This window comes from Myripristis murdjan, chromosome 15 (genome assembly GCF_902150065.1).
Source record: "Myripristis murdjan chromosome 15, fMyrMur1.1, whole genome shotgun sequence".
Lineage (NCBI taxonomy): Eukaryota > Metazoa > Chordata > Actinopteri > Holocentriformes > Holocentridae > Myripristis > Myripristis murdjan.
The window spans coordinates 5783717-5806144 of NC_043994.1; the positions used below are offsets into that span (position 1 = coordinate 5783717).

Below are 22428 nucleotides of genomic sequence, written 5' to 3' on the forward strand. Positions count from 1 at the left end.
TAGAAACCACCTTCATTTATAAAATATCACAAACATTTTGTGCTTAACAATATATAATTTATTTTTCAATCCAATCTCGTTGAAAATATGTCAGTTACTGAAAATGAATGTAATCATCAAAACACCACATGTAATGTCTCTGTCCCACGATCCCACTTGGTACAAGGCCACATCACCATCACTTGGGGGTAGGGAGGTTGGGGACGCTGCACCACAGTAGCATCTTCAATCAGGAAGCTCCCCTCAGAGGAAACAAAGACAACATTTTGAGGCAAACATGTTTTTTTTTTTGTTTTTTTAATTTTTTTTTTGTTTTTTTTTTTTTTTTTTTTTTTTTTAAATTAACTGTCCTGTTTTGGCAGCTAAGGCGTACAGAATGGGGAGTCTGTACCTTGTTGTGCCACAACAGATTTGCTCTGAGTTCATGCACGCCAGACAGAACACTTCAGTATTGGAAGTGAATGTCTTGCATACAGACAGTACACATGAAGGTGACATGAACTCAAACATGCAGAACTATATACATTTAAACTTTAAACAGATACACATTTAATCATTGGATAGATATACATTTAATCTTTGAACACAGACCAACAGCTAAAACGTGGCAAACAGAGACTAACACGTCCATACTTCCTAACACCTGTGACACACCGCACCACAGCTAAACCTTCTCTAATTCCACCTGAAGCACATGATTTGCTTACTCTAAAATCTCAAGATAATCAATTCCATATAATAAATACATTATCTAAAATCGCAATAATAAATACAATATAAATACTACAAATAAATACAATAAATAATCTAAAAACCCAATAATAAATACAATATAAATACTATAAATAAGTACAATAAATAACAAACTATACAATTACAGTGGGACAGGCTCTACACTTATAAAAAGACAACATTCATAGTGGTAGCCAATGTACACACCATGAACAAGACACCACACTACAAGTCAGTTTCCTCTTGCCACAGATAAACCTGCACTACACCAGCACACAAACGCGACAACACTAACATTTGCACCGGGACACTGCAATGTAGCTCCATTTGACTCATCAAACAATGAATTTACACCGGTCGTGTGAATTCACTGTTTGCCTCCTTTGCCAAACACAACCTAATCCTCATCTAAAACAAAGTCTGACTCGAAGAGGCCCTCTACCTCCTCGAAGTCAACGGCTAACCCCTGATCATCTTGAACACTAAAACTACACAAAACACCTTCATGATCACTAAAATACGTGGGCATGACTGCACATTCCACATCATACCGTGTTGTTTTAACATAAACATGATCAATGAGTGTCCCCTTCTCTGTAGTCTCTTGTGTCACATGCTGACTAAAACCTTTTTCACCCATAAATTTGGAAATTGATGATGTTTTTAAAATGTTCTCATTGAAATCCCCCATTATTACAATTGTGTTACTGATTGGATGTAACCAATCAAGTAACCTCCCCAGATTTTGTTTGAATAAAGAATTTGGATAACATGGTGGACGATATATTACTGCCAACAATATGTTGAATTTGTTACACAGGCACACCAAACACTCCAGATTCAAATCGGGCACCTGCAGAATGTTACAGTCCGAATTGTCTACACTATACAAACCAACTCCACCATGTTCTAGGTCCTTTAACTCTAACAATTTAGGGTTACTGCTACTGTAACACAAGCCTCGAGGACGGTTGTGGAAAGTGTAACCTTCAATTTGGACACCGTCTAATGAAGACTGTGCAGTGAGCCACGTTTCTGTCACAGCAATACAGGTAAGCTGCAAATGCTGCGTGCAAGACACCAAATCTACCAAGTGGCGACTTAAATTTTGAACGTTCATTAAATACACAGAGAAACTGTGTGTATTTAATGAAGGCTTTGGCTGCTCAATCAAAAATGGAGGCATGCTATCCAAGGCCTCCTTTATGGCGTCCTTGCAGTAAATTACCTTCTCTGTAAAATCCCTGATGATCAGTCCAGACAAGGCCCTAACACGACTCAGCGCTACATATGCCTGCCCCGGTGCAAACACCCTCTTCAAGGACACTACGGCCTCGTCCACAGTGAGTCCTTGCACTTTGTGAACAGTGCAAGCCCACGCTAACCTCAGAGGAAACTGACGACGCACACCGCCGCGTTTAGTGGCTCTTTCCGTCTCTGGATCAATGGCAGTAGACTGCAGGCATTCTACTGCTGCATGTGCACGTTTTTTCCTCCTATCTGAACCAATATTCTCATCATCAAATCTGACATACACAGTGAGAGGAAACGTGGAATCCTCTCCAAAAACTAACTGAGTAACTGTGCCACATGCTCCATTGACCAGGCCGTCCGCAACATCCACGTTCTTGCACAACATCACTCGCGCGTTCCTCGCTAAACACAGAGTCTCCGGTAAAGACGTGTCCGCCGCAACGCCGTGATGCCCGGGCATCCGTTCCAAATTCCCTGTTGTCCTGTTATTCACGAAGTCTTGCGCTTCAACGGTGACATAATCAGGGCAACAGTCAAACAGATAATTTAGGTTGTGCTCACTTACTTGCCTATTTGTCGCAAAGATATGCAAGGCTGAGCTCACCTCGCCGGTCTCACGCATCTTCAGTATTTCAACATCACTATCTAACATTGGGGTGGCCCTGGAACGCACTCTTAACCTATTAAGCAACTCAGCAAAAACACTATCCTTCTGCCTAACTATCTTTTTCAGCTCCACGATGCTGAAATTGCACCACAGGTCCACACCAACAGGACTACTATACAGAGGCTTCCCTTTAACAGGAGGCAACTGATAGAAGTCCCCGACAGCTATCACACTAACATTACCGAACGGGGAAAAGTCGCCTGTCTGCTTCACCTGCCTCAACCTACCATGCACATAAGCCAACACGTTGTGATCAACCATACTGATTTCATCTATGATTAAAATTTGGACCTGACTCAATTTAGCTCGCAAAGAGTTTAGTTTATCTTCACCCAGAGGGGTGTAAGGTAAACTAGCCTGTTTGCCAATACTCAATGTGTGATGAATTGTTGCTGCATTCAAATTGTATGCAGCTATGCCAGTAGGAGCAGTTAACAAAACACAGATATCGTCTGGTTGATCACAAAGTGTTGACAGCAGCCTCCCTGCCTCATACTCAATAGCCCTAATCAAATGACTTTTCCCCGTTCCTGCGCCACCTGTGACAAATACACGCAGAGGCTCTGGGCTTTTACCCATCACCTTCTGCAAACACCACTGTCTCACTTTATAAAAAACAGCCAGCTGTGTCTCATTCAGGGACCTAATAAGCGCCAAACCGTCACTTCTAGACAACGTGGACCTGTTTCTCTCTACCTGCGCTATCTGTCTGCCACCAACAATCAAATCTGGAACATTCTCCATCGCTTCAACTAACTGTTCCTCAGCTATCTCAGCTTCCCGCTGCTGCCTCTGCTCCTCTAAACCTTCTAGGCGTTCCGCTTCCTGTTCAGGACACAGCTCACCCCAAACATCTTCATCTACCCCATTGTTCTGCGCAGCTATCTCCTGAGCTAACTCAAGGTGAGGACAATTGACCTCAAACCTGGCCCTATTCTCGCCGACGACATCGCGAACCGAATGCACAGACCCGTCGCTAAACGTCACCTGGCCATCGTTATAGAACTGCTCAAACAGCTCAAAGCCTGCAGGTTTGAGGTCTGAGTCAGTTCTATAAGGAAGAAACAACTGCAGCAGGCTCTGAAAATGTGCCTCTTCCTGTCTATCCAAACTGAAACGCATGTACCGCACCACTGCAAACTGAGTGCGTGTTCTCCTCAGAATGAATCCCAAATCATTGTTCAATTGAATTCTGTCCTTAGACTTTTCATTTTTGCTGAGAACACGATACTCAGATGCAAAGGTGGCCATACACATGTTTGCAAACACATCGCTGTTAGGCCTATTCTTATACCTATCCACTATGCCTGTCATCCACATCTCATCCTCCCCAAGATCACGGGAGGCCGCCTTCTGCCTCAAACACTAAGGGGCAAACTCATCCTAACTATCTTGCTCCCTGTCGGCACAAACACAACCTTCCTGGAACACTCCCTAAGGTGCATGTTCGTTAGCCTGTACACCGCCTCCTGCGCACAAACATCTCTGTTGTGTAAATATACACTGCCCAGCTTCCGCAGGGCTTCTTTAGCAGAGAGATTCCCTTGTGTTTTGGCTTCTTTTTGGGCATTAGTCAATAATAGGCCAATTTCTCTCTCTGCTTTCGTAATATATGATAGTATGTATATTACTACTGCGTAGGCGTCGGTGACAAAGCTAATGTCCATGTTAGCGTTCCAGCACTTCAACAACTGCTTACTATACTGATTGACCCAAACCTCGTTCACCCCTCTCCTATACACAACCTTATGCCTCTTCTCTAAACGCCTATAAGCCAACTCGAAGATTTCCTGATTTATTCCTAAAGCGCAAAACAAGTCCTCTACACTAACAGGAGGCACATCACTGTCCACAGCCAGCTTAACAGCTGTTAGAATAGCCTGCGCAACGTTTTCTGGCATCTTATCTCTATCCTCAAAACACTTACAGACTGGCCTGTTTTCTGAACCAGGTTCGGTCTCCGCTGTCTTTTTCTTATCGCACTTGCATTCTAACATTCTACAAATGAATGTCCGCGCAGAAACAGGTTTTGGGAAATTGAAACGACATGTCGTTTTGTGTTTTCTACACGACTTTGAATGTCGTTTGGAATGTGTTTGAACAGATGACACCGTGTCCAATAGTGTGTCATCATCTGAGGGTAGCTCACATGTAACGTAACGGTCAATAAATTTTACCACCTCCTCATCTGTGTTTCTATCAATTTGGGGAGCACCCTCGATCCAAAACAAACAGTGTACATGTGGTGAGCCTCTTTGTTGATATTCTACCCTATAAAAGTAATCGATTATTTTGCCGATTGGTTGACAGGGAGACATGAGAACCTCTTTCAGAAAACAATGCCACCTGTAGTCAAACATCCTCGCCGCGGTGACCGGATTACGACGCAGCAACTCGCACCTGTCAGCCCACTCCAAATCCTCTACCGTCTGCGATCTGCCTTCCTGTTTCAGGATGCTGGTCAGGAGATTCTGCCAGCGCATATCCGCAGACGAAAACGAACAAAACCACGTCGGAATACCCAATTGACGCACGCAAGCCATCACGTCCTTCTGGACAGACTGCCAAAAGGCCGGAGTTCCTCTAATGGGTTTAAGAAACCTAAACCCGTCATCACACGCCAACAACTGCTTCAAGGCGTCCGCATCCGTTAACATGTCCTCAGTAATGCGTTGAGGCCTCTGACCTCCTTTGCCCTTACGCAAAGCGATGGAAACACTGGACACAACCCTGTCCAACTCTGACATGTACTGTGCAAAAAATATGTACTCGACGTTCCGCGCAAAACGACCGTCGGCATGCATAATCCGGTTATTAAGATAACGCGACAACGTCAAGTGATGAGACCGTCCGTCATGGAAGGTCTTATCACCCGCAGGGAACAACACAGGGAAACACTTTGCCTCATTCGTGTGGTCAGAAAGCATTCTTACCGGACTATTCCCTTCTGCAGGCGCAATGTTCAAAATATCCTTAAAATACTGATCTAAAGCTTCCTGACCAATATCAACAGGCATAAGACAAGTGTCCTGAAACATGCAGTGCTGTTGTCTGTCATGTAACAGTTCATCCTGTCCTATGTCTGCTGATTCTGCTAGATCACACATTTCAGACTGAACCGTAACCTGACGTGACCTACCCTCATCCTCACTGCCTGACTCGGCCTCTTCCCTCTCCCTATCTTCCTGCCTAACAAACTCATTAACCCACTCCTCATTAAACTCAATACCCCTATAATGCACATTTGTCCTCTTCAAATATTCTAGCGCCTGTCTTACACGCAACGTATCCACAAACTGGTACTCGTAATACCCTTTATACGTGAGTTTCCGCTTCAGCTTAACCTGAAGCAGAGACCCCTCCATACTGGAACGCGGCAACACATTCGTTGTCTGAACAATGTCGGCTGGAACACATGTCACTGGTCCATGTACTCCATTCTGCCCCCCTTTAGGCAGTGCCAACATTTTCATAAACGGAATATGCAAAGCTATCAAATGCTGCTCTAAACTATTCAAACATCCCAGTTCACATGGAATGGGATCAAGCTCCAAGTTGTTAACCCAGCATTCAGCCGGCATCTCACCTGTACTAAGCTTACCATGACACGTGAAACAAATCCACAGCTGACCACGCGATGACACCAAGGAACACGGCACAACACACTCCTCATTACATCTATGTAAATAACGCTCGCCTATACACTTATCTGCAATAGCAGCTGTTGCTGAACTTCGCCTATAAAATTCCCTTGCACAACTCACCACTTGAAATCTAAAAAACAACCTATAACAAACACAGCACACAAAATCAGGTCCATCTCTAACCTTTGCCAAAAATTGATCCATAACAAAGCTAAAATCTTCTGACTTCTCCACCTTCTGCTTCCTGCTTAACCTAACACCAGAAATAACTTTCTGCTTATGCTCTACACTACCATGATACTTACTCTTACTCCTTTCTATAACTTTCTCCCTGTGCTCAATACTGTCCCTATATTTGCCCAAACTCTTGGCCTTTACTCTCTCCCTGTGTTCAATGCTGTCCCTATATTTGCCCACACTCTTGGCCTGAACTGTCTCCCTATGCTCAATGCTTTCTCTATATTTACTAATACTCATCTGTTTAACCCTCTCTCTGTGGGGCAAATTCTTACAATACTTTTCTACACTCAACAACTTAGCCTTCTCCCTGAACACCACATTTTCCTTATATATCTTCCTAATCCTTAACTTTTGTTTCTCCCTAAGTGACATATTCAACTTTTCCTGCGTCATCTGTTTCCGCCTCAGATACTTGGACAGAGCCTTTCTACCTGACACTACCTCACTAGCAGCCTCCACAACCTTGTCACTATCCTCTATCCCTTGAACAGAACATACTACATCACTACTACACTCAAGTGCTGTGTTGTCAGTATCTGTAACATCCATCATTCTAGACCTAACGCTGTAACCCGACACTTCACTAACTTTACAATACCTGTAACAACTCTGCAGTCCAGGCTTACACACACAAACCACATTCTCAAAATGCCGTCCCATTATATTCTCTATGTAAATACACTCTGCCGACAAAGGCTGACCGCTACAGCTATACCTTAACCAACGTCCATCATGGAACGTAAACACACTAACACCTAACCAATCGGCTGTCGCCTGGATCTCCACCTCTGTGGCCCAACTGCCGACACGTGTCATCCTGGACTGCTCAATGTACTCTAACACAGAGGAGTACTCACTCCTCAAAAGACACTGATATCTATCTGTGTTTCTCTGCAACTCTTTACACACAGCTAGCCTAATCCTACGATGGTGCTTCTGAGAACCACTCACAGCCTGAGAGATGGCTCTGAAGAAGCAGTTACCATCAGCCACAATCCTCTCTTTGCTACATGGAACACCTAACAACCCCACCTCTGTGGATACCGGACTACCAACCTTCACACAGTCAACGTTAAACTTACTACACAAAGCACAGCAAACATCTACACCGAGGGGACGGAAGACCAGCTCTTCGCTTCTCACCTCGCTAACAAACTCTACGTCAAAATTGACCTCACTAGCATCGAAGCTCTTGAATTTCTTCGACATACAAGTGTCGGAAGAAATGACACGCTTTCTGCCATCGGTCACTGTTGGTTCTGCTGCTGAACCGCTGCTCACCTTGCTGGAGAAAGTCAATACAGAAATGCCAGACAGTGCCGGACTTGCGGCAATGCTGACACCACACTCAGGCGCAAAACTGCCTGCAGAAACCTCACCTTTTCTCCCAGCCTCAGTGAGCACACTAGACTCTGGTGCTGGAGCAGCGCTCATCCCAGTGATGAGACTCTCCACAGACACACCAGACCGTGCTGGACTTGCACCTGTGCTGACCGTAACACCACACAGCTCAAAGAGCTTCTCCCTCGAACGGAGACTGTCAGCCAAACGACAGATGTAGTGGTGCAGGTCGTCGAGACAGGCGAAATGCAGAACCACACTTGTACCATCATGGTGTAACAAGCCAGTGTGACTGCGTGAGTGACTGTCGACCACAGCGAACCGTCCATCCTCACGCACGATGGCAGTGGTGTTTCCACTCAGTGTCAGAAGACATGTGCTGTACTGACTGAAGATCCTCTCCAGTCCATTATGCAAGCTGATAAACACACCAAAATCGATGTATTCACCTTCGGTCACGCCTACTTCGCCTAACACTGTGTCACCAAAACTGAACCTAAACATGTGTCCGTCTAATTCCAACTGTTGTGGCAAATCTGGCACAGACAGCAGATTAGACACATGGCTGAAGATGTTGAGGTCACGCAAACTCGTGTACAACTCATCACCTTCAACCAACACGCGATCCAGATCCAGCCTGTCCCACAAGAACGCGCTCCTCACTGTGTGTTTGGCTAAGCTGACCAAAGCTACAGCCATACACTGGACTCCTCCATACACAAAACGCACATCGCCCTGATGAAACGATCCGCGCACAACTTTTGCTAGCCTAATCCTGCTGCTATCTCTGCTAGCCTCTGTTGCCACAGCATTAGTGCTAGCCTCTAACTGAACATCACAAACACAAACAGAAGGAACAAAAACAGCCTTAGCTTTGTCGATCTTCTGTTGTGCCTCTGGGACGGCAGGGCCCGCTGTGGCGACCTCCTCCTGAGTGACGACCACCCCCGGCACCGCGCTGGCCGACTCCTGGGTTGTCGCCTCCATCTGCCAAAAAAAAAAAAAAAAAATTAAAAACAAGGTTTTAGTGAATAAGAAAACAGGAGAACCATTTCCCTGCTACCTCTCAATGATAACTCACATATTATATTTAAACAAAGACAAACCTGCTGCACCGCTGGTCTGGGCCCAGAGGCAGACACGGTCCCACGGGCAGGTGAAGGTGTTGCCGGCACCTAAAGAAGAGGGGATAACAAAACACTCATTTAAATAATGCACTCATTCATTCGGGTCCTGCACGTGTTATAAAAATTCTTCTGCCGCACCTCCGGGACGGCGGGGAACACTGCAGCGACCTCCTCCCGACCGACGACCACCCCTGGCACCACGCTGGGCGACTCCTGGGCTGTTGCCTCCACCTGACACAAAAATCAAAAACAAGGTTTTACTGAATATGAAAACAGGAGAACCATTTCCCTGCTACCTCTCATAATGTTAACTCACATAAAATATTTAAACAAAGACAAACCTGCTGCACCGCTGGTCTGGGCCTGGAGGCGGACACGGTGACACGGGCAGGTGAAGGTGTTGCCGGCACCTAAAATAGGAAGGGGATGACAAGATTCATTTCAATAATGCACTCATTCATTTGGTTTCTGCACGCGGTATCACAATATATGCAAAAAAAAATCCACATAGCTCACATACTAAAAATGATACCAACCTGCCGCTTTCCTCCTCTGCGCCTTGTGGCAACACCTCTTGGCGAACGCCTCACACGGGAAGTCTAAAAGAAGGAAAGCAAACCTTGTTAAATGCCGTCTTCAATTCAATTTTATCCAGGACGGACAGACATGCAATGGATGTTGTAAGCACAGAAACCAAAATAACAAAGATCTATGTATACAATAAAGGAAAAAATGTAAAAACAGTTGGCGGATGAAGAATGAGGATGCCGAGGGGAGCCAGATGTACTGGAGCAGCCTGGGACCTGAGCCACACAACCACCAACACCATGATGACCTGGCTCAATAAAAGACAGAGCACGCACTCGGAAAAACTCACATCAACCATTCACACACACTCACACAAAGTCAGATCTAATATGGATTCCGGTTTACTTCTTACTATCATGTACATATAATTTTCAGGCAGTTTACCTGGCCAGCTGGTGGAATGGCAGTGTCGTCGTCGTCTGAAGAAGGACAAACCGTCTCCATGGCCTCCAACATGTCGCCGCTGAACCACACGGGGTTGGACGGGAGGACAGACTCTTGCACCGGAGATGCTCGAACCTTAAAAACCACAACAACCAAAAAAATTAGTCACCTTTTTTTCTAAAACCACAAAAATGAATACATAACCAGAAAAAATGCACACATGTACAAATGACTCAGAGAAACTCGTTACCTTGCCCTCCTGTCCGACTACGGTCCACTCCAGTGGGTCGCGGTGACGGGGCGCGGGGCTGTGTCCAGTCACGACCAGCACGGGGGAGACCCTGGCACGAGGCGATGTCCGGGGGGGCACCGAAGGAGGAGGAGGAGGAGGAGCCAGCTGGCGGACCGCGGCGTCCCACAGGGCCTGGACCAGGATCGGCGTTCCATCGCTGTCGCTGAGGTGGACCTGGAAAACAGTCAAACGCACATCAAACACATTGCAGTCAAGTTGTGTATTGAAAATGGCAACCTTCAAATCCTCTATGTGTCATGTCACAACAACAAAGTATGCTGTACTTACACTGTCACGGCTCCACAGCTCCAAACGATCCATGGGGAGGTGCTCTGCCACAGACACGTACGGGAGACCTGCCGCAAAAGTGAGAAACATCATACATTCCGGTATTAATTACACTCATGTAAAACATATGAGGTTAATTTCACGATACGTCAGTTATAATCGGGCAGATGACCAAAACTAAGACGTACCCATGCGTGCTGCAACACGGCGGAACTCCTGGCGAAACAGCTCCTGCAAGCCAGGCTCGATGTTCAGGCGTGGAGGGAAGTCCAGCACAAACACCTACACACACACAAAAAACATTTAGAATCACATTTAGGTTTCTAAAATAAGCACGAGAAAACACACGCTTACACAGCCTCTAGCTGTGACAGCACAGGACAAAACAATTACTGCCAGCAGCAACTGCAAATTAAACACACCTTCGCCCAGCGGCTGCAGACTGTAGCCAGGAGAGCACCGAAGTCCAGCGACGCCTCTCCGATGTTCCTGCTGGCCGTGAGGTTGTTGCTGGGGGCCATCACGCAGACCACGTCCGGGGTCCAGGGGAGAGCGGCGTGGGACACCTCCGTCCTCAGCTCTGCTGCATGCGCACCTGGAACAGAGAGAAAAGAAAAACACAGAGGTCCCTCTGGCATGGCGACGATCCCATCCACCATGGGCCGCAGGTGGGAGGCTCCCACGACGAACACCATCTGCAACGACAGAGACACGGCTTTAGAACACAGACACAGCTTTAGAACACAGACACGAACCGTGACTTCTTACAACCAGCACTGTGTTTCTGAAAAGGGAAGACTAATACCTTCTGGTCCGGCTGCTGAGCTGGAGTGACCAACTTGAAGCTCCGCTGGGTCAGCTCCGAAGTTGGCCATCTCCGCACGCGATGGCGGTAACCGGTACCGCGCCCTGTGTGGTTGACAACAAAGTTAAGGATGATGACACAAAATTCATACATCTTTTCATTACATTTAAACTGCGTCAGTTAAACATAAAAAAAAAAACAAAAAAAAACTGTTTGATACTTACGAGCAACGAACTCGGGGACAGGCGGCTGGGGGGTCCATGGCTGCGGCTGCGCCATCCTCCGCTTCAGGGCCTGGGCCCGCCGGTGGGACTTGGCACGGGGCATCTAAGAATGAAAAACAAAAAAGTTTTTTCAAAGTTCCCAAATAAAATTTAAAAATCCAAGTGAATCTGGGCCAATCATACACAAACAATGCTTTCCCAGACAAGGTCAGCCTTCAAATACACAAATGTTTCAACTTACCTTGGCAGTGGGAAACCAACAAATTGTCTGTGTGTGTGTGTGTGTGTGTGTGTGTACAAGGAGTAAATATGTGTGTGTGGATTAACAATTACTAATGTGTTTTTTAAGTGGAATAAATGTATCTGTCTAAATTTGGTCTGGATCAGAGGATCACAGATGTAGGTGCAGGTAGCTCGCTGGTAAACCGCAGGTCACTCGCTCTTGACAGAAGCCAAAGCAGGAGAACACCAGATCTCACAGCCAAAAGATATGAATCTGTAAATTAAATGATACATATTGCTTGATTTAAACAACATTGTCTAATAGAAAAAAAACATGTTTAAGTGAACAGAACTTTACTCAAAACTTTCTGAATACACTTAACTGTAGCTCATTTTTAGGCTTTAATTTTAAATCAAGTCTTTCTCTCTACAACATGGTTCAGACACAAACTAGCATCCATATTATTGTGTTCAAGTAATATTAGAAAGAAAATGGCCAACACCACAGCTGTGCTGCTCAAAACAGAGATACATCTTAACAAAGAAAAACCTTTTCCTCTCAAAATCGTGATTAACCAGCAAAGTGGCATCCTTATTACATTATTTGCTTCCTCATTACACAGAAAGTGGCTGACACAACATGTCACAGCTTAGCCATACTGGTGGACACAGAGACACCCAACTAAATACATCACAAACTATGGTTCCTGCACACAGCAAACGACACACACGCCCGCACGGGGGGGAAAAAATGCAACTATTACAATTAATTATCAATGTTAAATCAAATATTTTCCCTTTTTCACACAAGGAAAATCTTTTCTCTTACAATCATATAAAACCAACCACTAGCACACATACACACAGAAGCCACACACATACATCATAAGCTTAGTTCCATGCAAATAAAACCTGATATGAAAACATCAAGTCCAATAATTTTACTTTTTCACACAGCAAGAGAAAGTTTTCATCTCAAAATCTGGTTGAACCACACAGTAGCAAATCTATGACTAAAGCTAGCTAGCCCGCTAGCTAGCGCTAGCTTAGCGCGCTAATCTAATTAACCAAATGCCATCAATAAACTGTAAAATTCATCTCACATCGACGGTAACTTCATAATAAATGTTTCAAGTGAAGCACTTGTATCTTAAGAGTTGAGATTATCAAATACAGGTTAGCTTTGCATGTAAAGCTAGGCTGCCCTCCATCCAAAACCAGCAAACAGCATAAAGACGATACAACAGGCCTCGGGCCTACCGGAGGAACGGCTAGCTAGCGCTAGCTTAGCACGCTAATCAAATCGACGAAATGCCATAAATAAACTGTAAAATTCATCTCACGTTGACGGTAACGCTTCATAATAAATGTTTCAAGCCAACCACATGTATCTTAAGAGTTGGGGTTATCAAATACAGGTTAGCTTTGCATGTAAAGCTAGGCTGCCCTCCATCCAAAACCAGCAAACAGCATAAAGACGATACAACAGGCCTCGGGCCTACCGGAGCAACGGCTAGCTAGCGTTAGCTTAGCACGCTAATCTAATCGACCAAATGGCATCAATAAACTTTAAAATGCATCTCACGTCGACGGTAATGCTTCATAATAAATGTTATAAGTCAACCAGCTGTATTTTAGGAGTTGAGATTACCAAACACAGGTTAGCTTTGTATGTGAAGCTCGGCTGCCCCTCCATCAAAACTCACCATAAGCCAGCAAACAGCACAATGCAAAGTACATAACCACTCTCTGAAATATAACATTTTAATGTCGTGTTTTACCTGCGTTATCATCAACCATATCCTCATATTAGCACAGAGTTAACACAATAGGCTAACGTTAAGCTAACAGAGATGAAAACAGGTCTTACCTCGGAGGTCTGTGAGAAGAAGTGGGTGGGGCGGACACAGACGCAGGGGGCTTTTAAACGCTGTGGAAAAAAAACGTGCGTGTGCGCGTGAATGGCGCGCGTGCGTGCGTGCGCATGTGCGCGTGCACGCACGCGCGTGCGTGCGACATGAATACTGGCAGCTGAGTCTGACCAAAATGCAGGCAGAGAGAAATCCTCATTCAATCCAATGGAGAAATCCAGAAAACCCACCCCTTTTTGAGGTGTCACAGCTCGGTCACCGTTTGAGTTACAGACTTGATTCAAAGCTTAAAGGAGTCACGAGACTCGGATCTATAAATCTCCCATTTACATGATTTTGCTATCTTTTACTGTTTTTTAGTTATGGCAGTTTTAGTTTGAGTGTGTTTTCTGCTCCCTCTGAGCTCTTACAATGGGTGTGTATTGCGCATTCCTGAGGCAGCTAGAGTGAGTCACATGTCCAGGCAGAGTGCAGAGCAGAGCACACCAGAGTCAAAAATGTTGGAAAACTCTTCACAGCTCCCACAAACTTGGTCCAATCCACATCAAAACTACATATTTTTGTAGGAATTTTTGTCCTCTTTCCATCTGCATAGTTTTCAAAGCCGTCAGACTTTTACTTTACACTGCAGGGGCCTAATTAGTGCCGGATGTCAGCCTCTTCACACCAAACTCCATGGGAAAAAATTAGATTTTGGTTCTGGCCCCTCCGACTTGGAGGTGTTATCACATCCAAACGAATCGAGTAATGACGAAATCCTTCAGAACTTTTGTTCAGCACTGTGTCCTCTGTCATCTGTGAAAATTTCAAGCCGCTGACATTTACGGCCTGGGAGGAGATAGATTTTGTTCAAAGCGGAATTTTGGGGGAGAACGTGATGTTCAAACGCAAATTGCGGACTTCCTGTTGGTTTTAGGTCGGGGGTGTCAGCGCGTGAATTGTAGGGCTTGATGAGACCTACATTTCGGCAGTGGTTTGGTCTTTCTATCACATTCCTGTGGGCCACAGCGGCTGCCTTTGTGTGCCTAGGTGGCGCTACCGAGCCCATTTTTGCACTTAGGGGGTCCGTTTGTCCATTTTATCAAATTTTTCACCAGACCTGGCCTGCGTGCCGAATTTGGTGAGTTTTGGAGCATGTTTAGGGGGTCAAATTAAGGCCTAATGACACGAGATAATAATAATAAGAAAAATTAAAGCTGCAAGCAGCGTTGGACGGGCCCTCGCCCCCCCCCCCGTGCACGTCGGGGACGGTGCGCGTGTCGAAGCGCAGACAATTCGTCCGTTTGTTCCAGTTTTAAGGGTATTTTTCGGTGCTTTTATTGTGAAAGAGTTTTGGGCTTTTATTTTGAAAGGTCGCGGAAGTTCTAGCGTGTGACCGACAGGACTACTGGCAGCTGCTGCATGATCACACCAAAATGCAGGCACACACACTCACTCACTCACTCACTCACTCACACAAACACACACACACACACATACGCACGTGCACGTGCACAAACACACACACACACACACACACACACACACACACACACACACACACACACACACACACACACACACGACGCCAACAAAAAACCCACTGGTAGTACATTCGCTGCTGGTGCCCCTCTGGCCACTAGCAGCGCCCCTCCAGCAGATGGCGCCCTTAGCATGTCCTAGTGTGTGACTGACTTGAGTAGTGGCAGCTGTGGCATGATCACACCAAAATGCAGGCAGACAGAGAAATCCTCATTCAATCTAATGGAGAAATCCAGAAAACCCACCCCTTTTTGAGGTGTCACAGCTCGGTCACCGTTTAAGTGACAGACTTGATTCAAAGTTTAAACGAGTCACGAGACTCGGATCTATAAATCTCCCATTTACATGATTTTGCTATCTTTTACCGTTTTTGAGTTATGGCAGTTTTAGTTTGAGAGTGTTTTCTGCTCCCTCTGAGCTCTTACAATGGGTGTGTATTGCGCATTCCTGAGGCAGCTAGAGTGAGTCACATGTCCAGGCAGAGTGCAGAGCAGAGCACACCAGAGTCAAAAACGTTTGAAAACTCTTCACAGCTCCCACAGACTTGGTCCAATCCACATCAAAACTACATATTTTTGTAGGAATTTTCGTCTTCTTTCCATCTGCATAGTTTTCAAAGCCATCAGACTTTTACTTTAGAGTCCAGGGGCCTAATTAGTGCCAAGTGTCAGCCTCTGCACACCAAACTCCATGGGAAAAAATGAGATTTTGGCTCTGGCCACTCTGACTTTGAGGGCTTATAAAATCCAAACGAATCGAGTAATGACGGAGTTTTTAGCAACTTTTGTTCAGCACTGTGTCCTCTGTCATCTATTAAATTTTCAAGCCGCTGGCATTTACGCCCTGGGAGGAGATAGATTTTGTTCAAAGCGGAATTTTGGGCGAGAACGTGATGTTCAAACGCAAATTGCGGACTTCCTGTTGGTTTTAGAGGGGGGGTGTCAGCGCGTGATTTGTAGGCCTTCATGAGACCTACATTTCGGCGTTGGTTTGGTGTTTCTATCACATTCCTGTGGGCCACAGCAGCTGCCTTTGTGTCCCTAGGTGGCGCTACCGAGCCCATTTTTGCACTTAGGGGGTCCGTTTGTCCATTTTATCAAATTTTTCGCCAGACCTGGCCTGCGTGCCGAATTTGGTGAGTTTTGGAGCATGTTTAGGGGGTCAAATTAAGGCCAAATGACACGTAAGAATAATAATAAACCAGATCTGGTTGATTATTATTATCGGTTGATTATTGATTATGCAATGCCGCGATTCTCAGCTAATTGCGCTGCGTGCATTAAACTATTTTACGGAAGCAGGAGGACGGCATGATTTACGTCGTATCCACGCTCGTGCGCTGCGTGCATGACCGTGCATGTGCTCGTACATGAGGACCTGTACCGTACTGGAGCACACCCCCTCCAACTGTGCAAGAGTAATTTGAAGTTGATTTAATTAAACAGTCAAACGTTACTTGGTGGTCCGTGGATTAATTTTTATCATGTGGATTGAGGTTTGCGTAGTCCATATAATTGCTCAGGAAATCTGTTGTTGAAATGCAATTAACCTGATCCATCACGGTGTTTTATGTAACTATCCTACATTAAGATATAAAAGGTATCACCCCTGTGCAACGACCTTTCTCTTAATAATAATCCTATGTCTGTTCTGTTGTAGGATATTAATGCAATGCCCAGCAGTTATACAGCGTTAGGAAGAGGTGTGGGCAAATAATTCAGCGCGCTCCATGAAATCTCACTCCAAGGTTTTTTTTTTGTTTTTTTTTTTAAGTTGACAGCTCTGGTAAGCTATAACCAAAATAACTTGGGCCATTTTATGCTGTGTGTGCGTTTCATTCGTTGTTTATAAAACGGGTGCTTCCCATCGTCAAATGTGTCTAGCTGCGCCGCGTTCCATGCCATTGTAAAATCAGTGTAACCCACTGGCAGACCGCACCACAAAATATCCCTAAATGTCAGACCTTGTTCTATCATTATTAAAATCTCAATTCAACTCCAAATTCAATCCAATGGAAAAATCGATCAAACCCACACCTGTTTGACCTTACACTGCTCAGTCATCCTTTGAGGTACACTTGATCAGATAGATAGATAGATAGATAGATAGATAGATAGATAGATAGATAGATGGCCGCAGTGTGAAGTGTGGGTGGAGAGGAATCGGGGTTGTTGCATGGTGTATTACTGCTCTGTGGTGGAGCTCAGTGGGGTTAGGTGTGCGATGGCTGGTGATCTTGGCTACTGTGTGTGTGATTTTTACCAGCTGTTCATGTTAGTGTTGGACAGCATGAGCAGGGTGAACAGTACAGGAGGATGGATTGAATGATGCTGGTATACAGTAGTGACAAAAAAATGTGTTTTATTGTACTCCACAATCCAGCTGATGGCCGATCAAGTTTCAGCCTGTATGCTCATTTGCACATGTGTGCATGCCTGACTGGCAATTCACCAAAACACATTAGCACAACCAACCCCCACAATGCTCATTAGCACACCTATACAGCTGGGTTAGTTTAAGAAAACAAAAGAAGGTTCTTGAAAGCCCCACCAGCAATCACTCAGAAAAAAGACTGTTTAAAATGAATTACAAATCATTTAAACACTGCAGATCTGCTCAAAGTAACCCTGCAGAACCTTGTCATACTTTTGGATTCATGTCACCTCTGTTCCTTCAACAGTAGACCTACATTACAAAACAAGCGCTTAAATATCATCCTGATAGTCACCTTGATGCCCAAAGACATCACACAATTTTTTTTTACTGTGCATGTTTTTTAAAACCACTACTGAACTCGGCCTTTTTAAATCAAAGCTGAAGACCTATCTTTTTAAATTGGCATTTTAATTATAAGTAGCATAGCTTTTTTTTAGATTCACTCATTGTTCCTTTTCTGCTCCTTTTTGTGCACTTCTGGCAGGCTCAAGTTATCCTGCAGCACTATAGCACTTTCCCCTTGATTGTTTTTATACTGTTTTTCTTACGTATTGTTTCTATGTATTATGTATTGTTTTTCATGTATTGCTTTTATGAACTGTTTTTATGACTTAGTTGTAAAGCACTTTGGGTACCTTTTGGTTATTGTAAAGGGCTATGTGCGTGTGACATGAGAACTGGCAGCTGAGTCATGGTGTGACCACAATGTAGGCAGACAGACAAAGCCTCATTCAATCCAATGGAGAAATGGAGAAAACCCACCCCTGTTTGAGGTGGCACAGCTCGGTCACCGTTTGAGCGACAGCCTTCATTTTAACTTTAAATGTGTCACAAGACCTCGATCTACAAATCTCGTATTTACAAGTTTTTACCATCTTGTGCTGTTTCGGAGCGACGGCAGTGTAAGTTTGAGAGTGTTTTCTGCTCGCTCTGAGGCTTTCCCATGGGTGTGTATTGGCATTCCTGCAGGCAGCTAGAGCGTGTCACATGTCCAGACAGAGAGCAGAGCAGAGCACACCAAAGCCCCAAGGTGTTAAACAAGTCTGCGCAGCGGCCAGAAACTTGGTCACAGTAACACCAAAATGACATACTTTTGTAGGAATTTTCGTCCTCTTTCCATCTGCGCAGGTTTGGAAGCAGGCAGACTTTTAGTTTAGACTCCAGAGGCTTAATTAGTGCCAGGTGCCTGCCAAGTTTCTGCCTCTTCACACCAGAGTCCATAGGAAAAAATGAGGTTGTGGTTTTGGCCACTCCGACTTTGAGGGCTTATAAAATCCAAACGAATTGAGTAATGACGGAGTTTTTAGCAACTTTTGTTGAGCACTGTGTCCTCTGTCTTCTATCCAATTTTCAAGCCGCTGCCATTTACGCCCTGGGAGGAGATAGATTTTGTGCAAAGCGGAATTTTGGCGAGAACGTGAACATTCCAACGCAAATTGCGGACTTCCTGTTGGTTTTAGGTGGGGGGCCAGAGCACGAAAGTTGTCGGGCTTGATGAGTTCTACATTTCGGCATTGGTTTGGTCTTTCTATCACATTCCTGTGGGCCGCAGCGGCTGCCTCCGTGTCCCTAGGTGGCGCTACCGAGCCCATTTTTGCACCTTGGGGGTCTGTTTGTCCATTTTATCAAATTTTTCGCCAGACCTGGCCTGCGTGCCGAATTTGGTGAGTTTTTGAGCATGTTTAGGGGGTCAAATTAAGCCTCAAAGAGACGTATAAATAATAAGAAGAAAGAAACCTTACAAATACAATAGGGCTTCGCGCTGTTCCAGCGCTCGGGCCCTAACAATAGGGCTTCGCACTGTTCCAGTGCTCGGGCCCTAAAAAAACGAAGCAAAAACAATAGGGCTTCGCACTGTTCCAGTGCTCGGGCCCTAAAAAAAAGCAGGGAGTCAAACAGTTATTGTGGGGAAAGCGCAACCTGTTAGTCGATTCTTCCACTGTCCAGTCTCACACTCCCAGCATAGAGTAAGTAAGTCTTAAGTTAAGCATTTCACAGTATCCATGGAAAATGCTGAGTTTGAAATGTTTAAAATACTCGCCTGAGTTTTTAGATCTCACACGCAATATAAGTTCCATAGCCTAGGGCCCAGAACGGTAAACATGCACAGTCCCCTTTGACCTAGGTGACTTGCCAGTTTTTTTGAAGGAGTCAACAATTTGTTAATATATGAAAGAACCAGACAGTTTGTAAGACTGATACTGGAGTAGTGCAAGACCTGCTTGGTGTCTTTGTGCAAAGTGTTGTTGACAAGGGAGGCTTCACTGAGCCATGTCAACACAGATGTTATCAAGACAGGGCAGGAAAGCATGGATTCATTTTTCCAAATCTTCTGCAAGATATCATCGGGCTGTCATGCATTAAGAAGACCATCATTCAGCAAATCAAAACCCCCATTTCTGATTTTGTGGCAAGTAAAACAATACAAGCTCCAGTTTCCTGCCTCCTGGGGGAGACTTTCCTGCTTGGAGGAGGTGAGGAGAGACTCTTATTTAAAAAAAAAAAAAAAAATGGGTGAATGAGTGATGGAAGTCAAGTGTACTTCATTGCCAGCCCTAAACGATTGGAACACGGGTAACCAAAACAGGACAGAGACACACACCTGTATTTGTGAGGTACAGGAAAGTGAAGCATAACAGGCTTAAACAAAGGTTATTAATAAATATAAGCATGGAGTGATGAGTCTGCGGTGATGCTGTTTTGTTTAAACTCCGATGACCAATTTCCTCGCCTACATTCCCTCAGACAGGAAACTGTCTCTGTCCAAGGTGCTGAAGGTACAGAGGGCCTTGCCAGCCTGAACATGCTGCAACATTCGCCATGAAAACCAGCTGCTACTTTGATCCCTGCATCGGTTGTATGGCTGCAGGTATTCCATGGTACCTACTTATCTGTTAAAGTGCCCTTGAGCAAGGTGTCGATCTGCTCCTCGTGGATGGCGACAGCCCTCCATGCCCTCAGATATATGCTCTTCTTTAGGGGGTTCTAGATCCAGTGCTGAGTCTGAAATAACAAAATTAGGACACAAGCAAAGAAAAGAATAGCCTTCTCTGAATAGCAAGTATTAGGTACAAATATTGACACAGCTTATGTGTAATTTCTAATAAGAGTTAAACATTTAAAAAAGCATCAGTTTCTAAGTTGCTGTGGAATGCTGCTAAGTGTAAATCACTGGTACCCACTACACGACAGAATTAAACTTAGTAAGGAGCCCTCTCCATTTCCTCACAAACAGGATGAGAGAAGAGAAAACACCCTGTCATTCTTCTGCACACACGTAGCTTCCAATGTGCGCAAATGCACATGTACACACACTCACACACAAACACACACAGTCATACACACACAAACAGACACATTCACATGCAGCAGCATGACGTTCCAAGCTTGGAGATAGCACACATGCACGGCAACACACAGAAATCCATACACACATTCTAGGGCAGTAAGGTAAAATAATATTTCAATTAAAATGACAGATATTGCAATATTATTCATGATTTTAGAACACATCATTATGCATTATAATTTTCATTTTCTTTGGAAAAAGTATTCAAATGAGGTTGGTGTGATTTTTTTTTTTATTTTTCTGGGGCACTGATTTGTCACACATTTCACCTTTATCAAAAAAAATTGCAGCTCATGTGATTTTGATACTAAATTGATTACCTGTTCAGTCCTAAGATATACACACTGGATGTATGCTGAACAGCCTCTTTGGTAAATGCTCATGGGGTTATATTATATAAAAACCAACTGGACAGTGGTATCAGAACCTAAATCTATTTCAGGGTCCAGGATGTGCGCCTCGACAATACAGACAGAAAAATCTGCAAACGCCAGATGTCCAGTGTGCAATGGCCAAATTCTTCACCGTCTGCTCAGTTGTATAGTGCACTTTCAGCCTTTTTCACCACTTGGGACTGACACAGTTCAGTTGCCATGGTGCTAGTCTGATGGTTAGCCAGTGGAAGGTTGCTTTTTCAAATTCTGTCCGAGGGCAGATCTGAGTGGACAAACTGAAGAAACAGTTTGCTGACACACTGACAGCCAGTATACAAAGTCATTCTTGAGTCACTACTCTGACTTAAGCGTCAGTGAGTGACTAGGACTCCTGACCAATGAACAAGCCAGAGACGGGTCTTGAATTCAGTGAATGTGCAGGCCAGTGGCACACAGGTGAACATGCATGAAGCATTTTCCTAGAGCTGATTCATTTAGCAAGAGTACATTGGTTTGGCACACACTGACCACACAGAGTCAAGATTTGGATTACACTGCATGAAGAGTTTTAGGATTCGATTTTTTTTTTGTTTGTTTATTTGTCAGACTTTCAAATCAACTCAGGGTAAGTAAATGATACAAGATATACATATTATGGGTGAAATATTGCTTTAACAGCTTCTGTTGTGGCACCCATGAGGCTCTGAATCTTCATTGCTCCAGTGGAGCTGCTGCACTGGGAAGCTCCCAAGGGTCAGTGTGTGTAGCAGTGTGAATCTGAAGCAGTGTGTTGCTGAGAATGAACATGTGTGCTCAGGCATCCTTGCCTGGATAAACAGATAAAAAAATAACAGCACATATTCAGTTTCCATCTTTGCAGTCACAGGATGTCCGAGACAATCTCTTATATAAGGTAGAGCCTATTGGCAGCAGTACATTTATCATCCTTGCAGGCAATAGAAAGCTGTGATGTATTACTTTAAGGGACTTGAACATGTATTACTGTTGAATGACACAGGATACAGAAATGAACAAACAATATACTTTTCAGTCACCATATCATCAAAGG

The 22428-nt window shown here is 44.6% G+C and overlaps 1 protein-coding gene and 1 long non-coding RNA gene across 3 annotated transcripts in view; one reads left to right on the plus strand and one right to left on the minus strand.

Annotated features, from left to right (window-relative positions):
* LOC115372337 (protein kinase C epsilon type-like) overlaps window positions 1-22428 on the plus strand; it is a 103905-nt gene that overhangs the window by 15857 nt on the left and 65620 nt on the right. The window lies entirely within an intron of this gene.
* On the minus strand, window positions 9157-21901 carry LOC115372338 (uncharacterized). Of its 2 annotated transcripts, XR_003929444.1 has the most exons (5): window positions 21888-21901; window positions 13552-13555; window positions 9542-9900; window positions 9347-9415; window positions 9157-9236 (listed from the first exon to the last, which is right to left on the minus strand). It is a non-coding gene; the product is annotated as an uncharacterized LOC115372338 (long non-coding RNA). The 2 variants fall into 2 exon arrangements; XR_003929443.1 differs by lacking the exons at window positions 13552-13555; window positions 21888-21901 and adding an exon at window positions 10228-10436 and having other exon boundaries at window positions 9542-10112.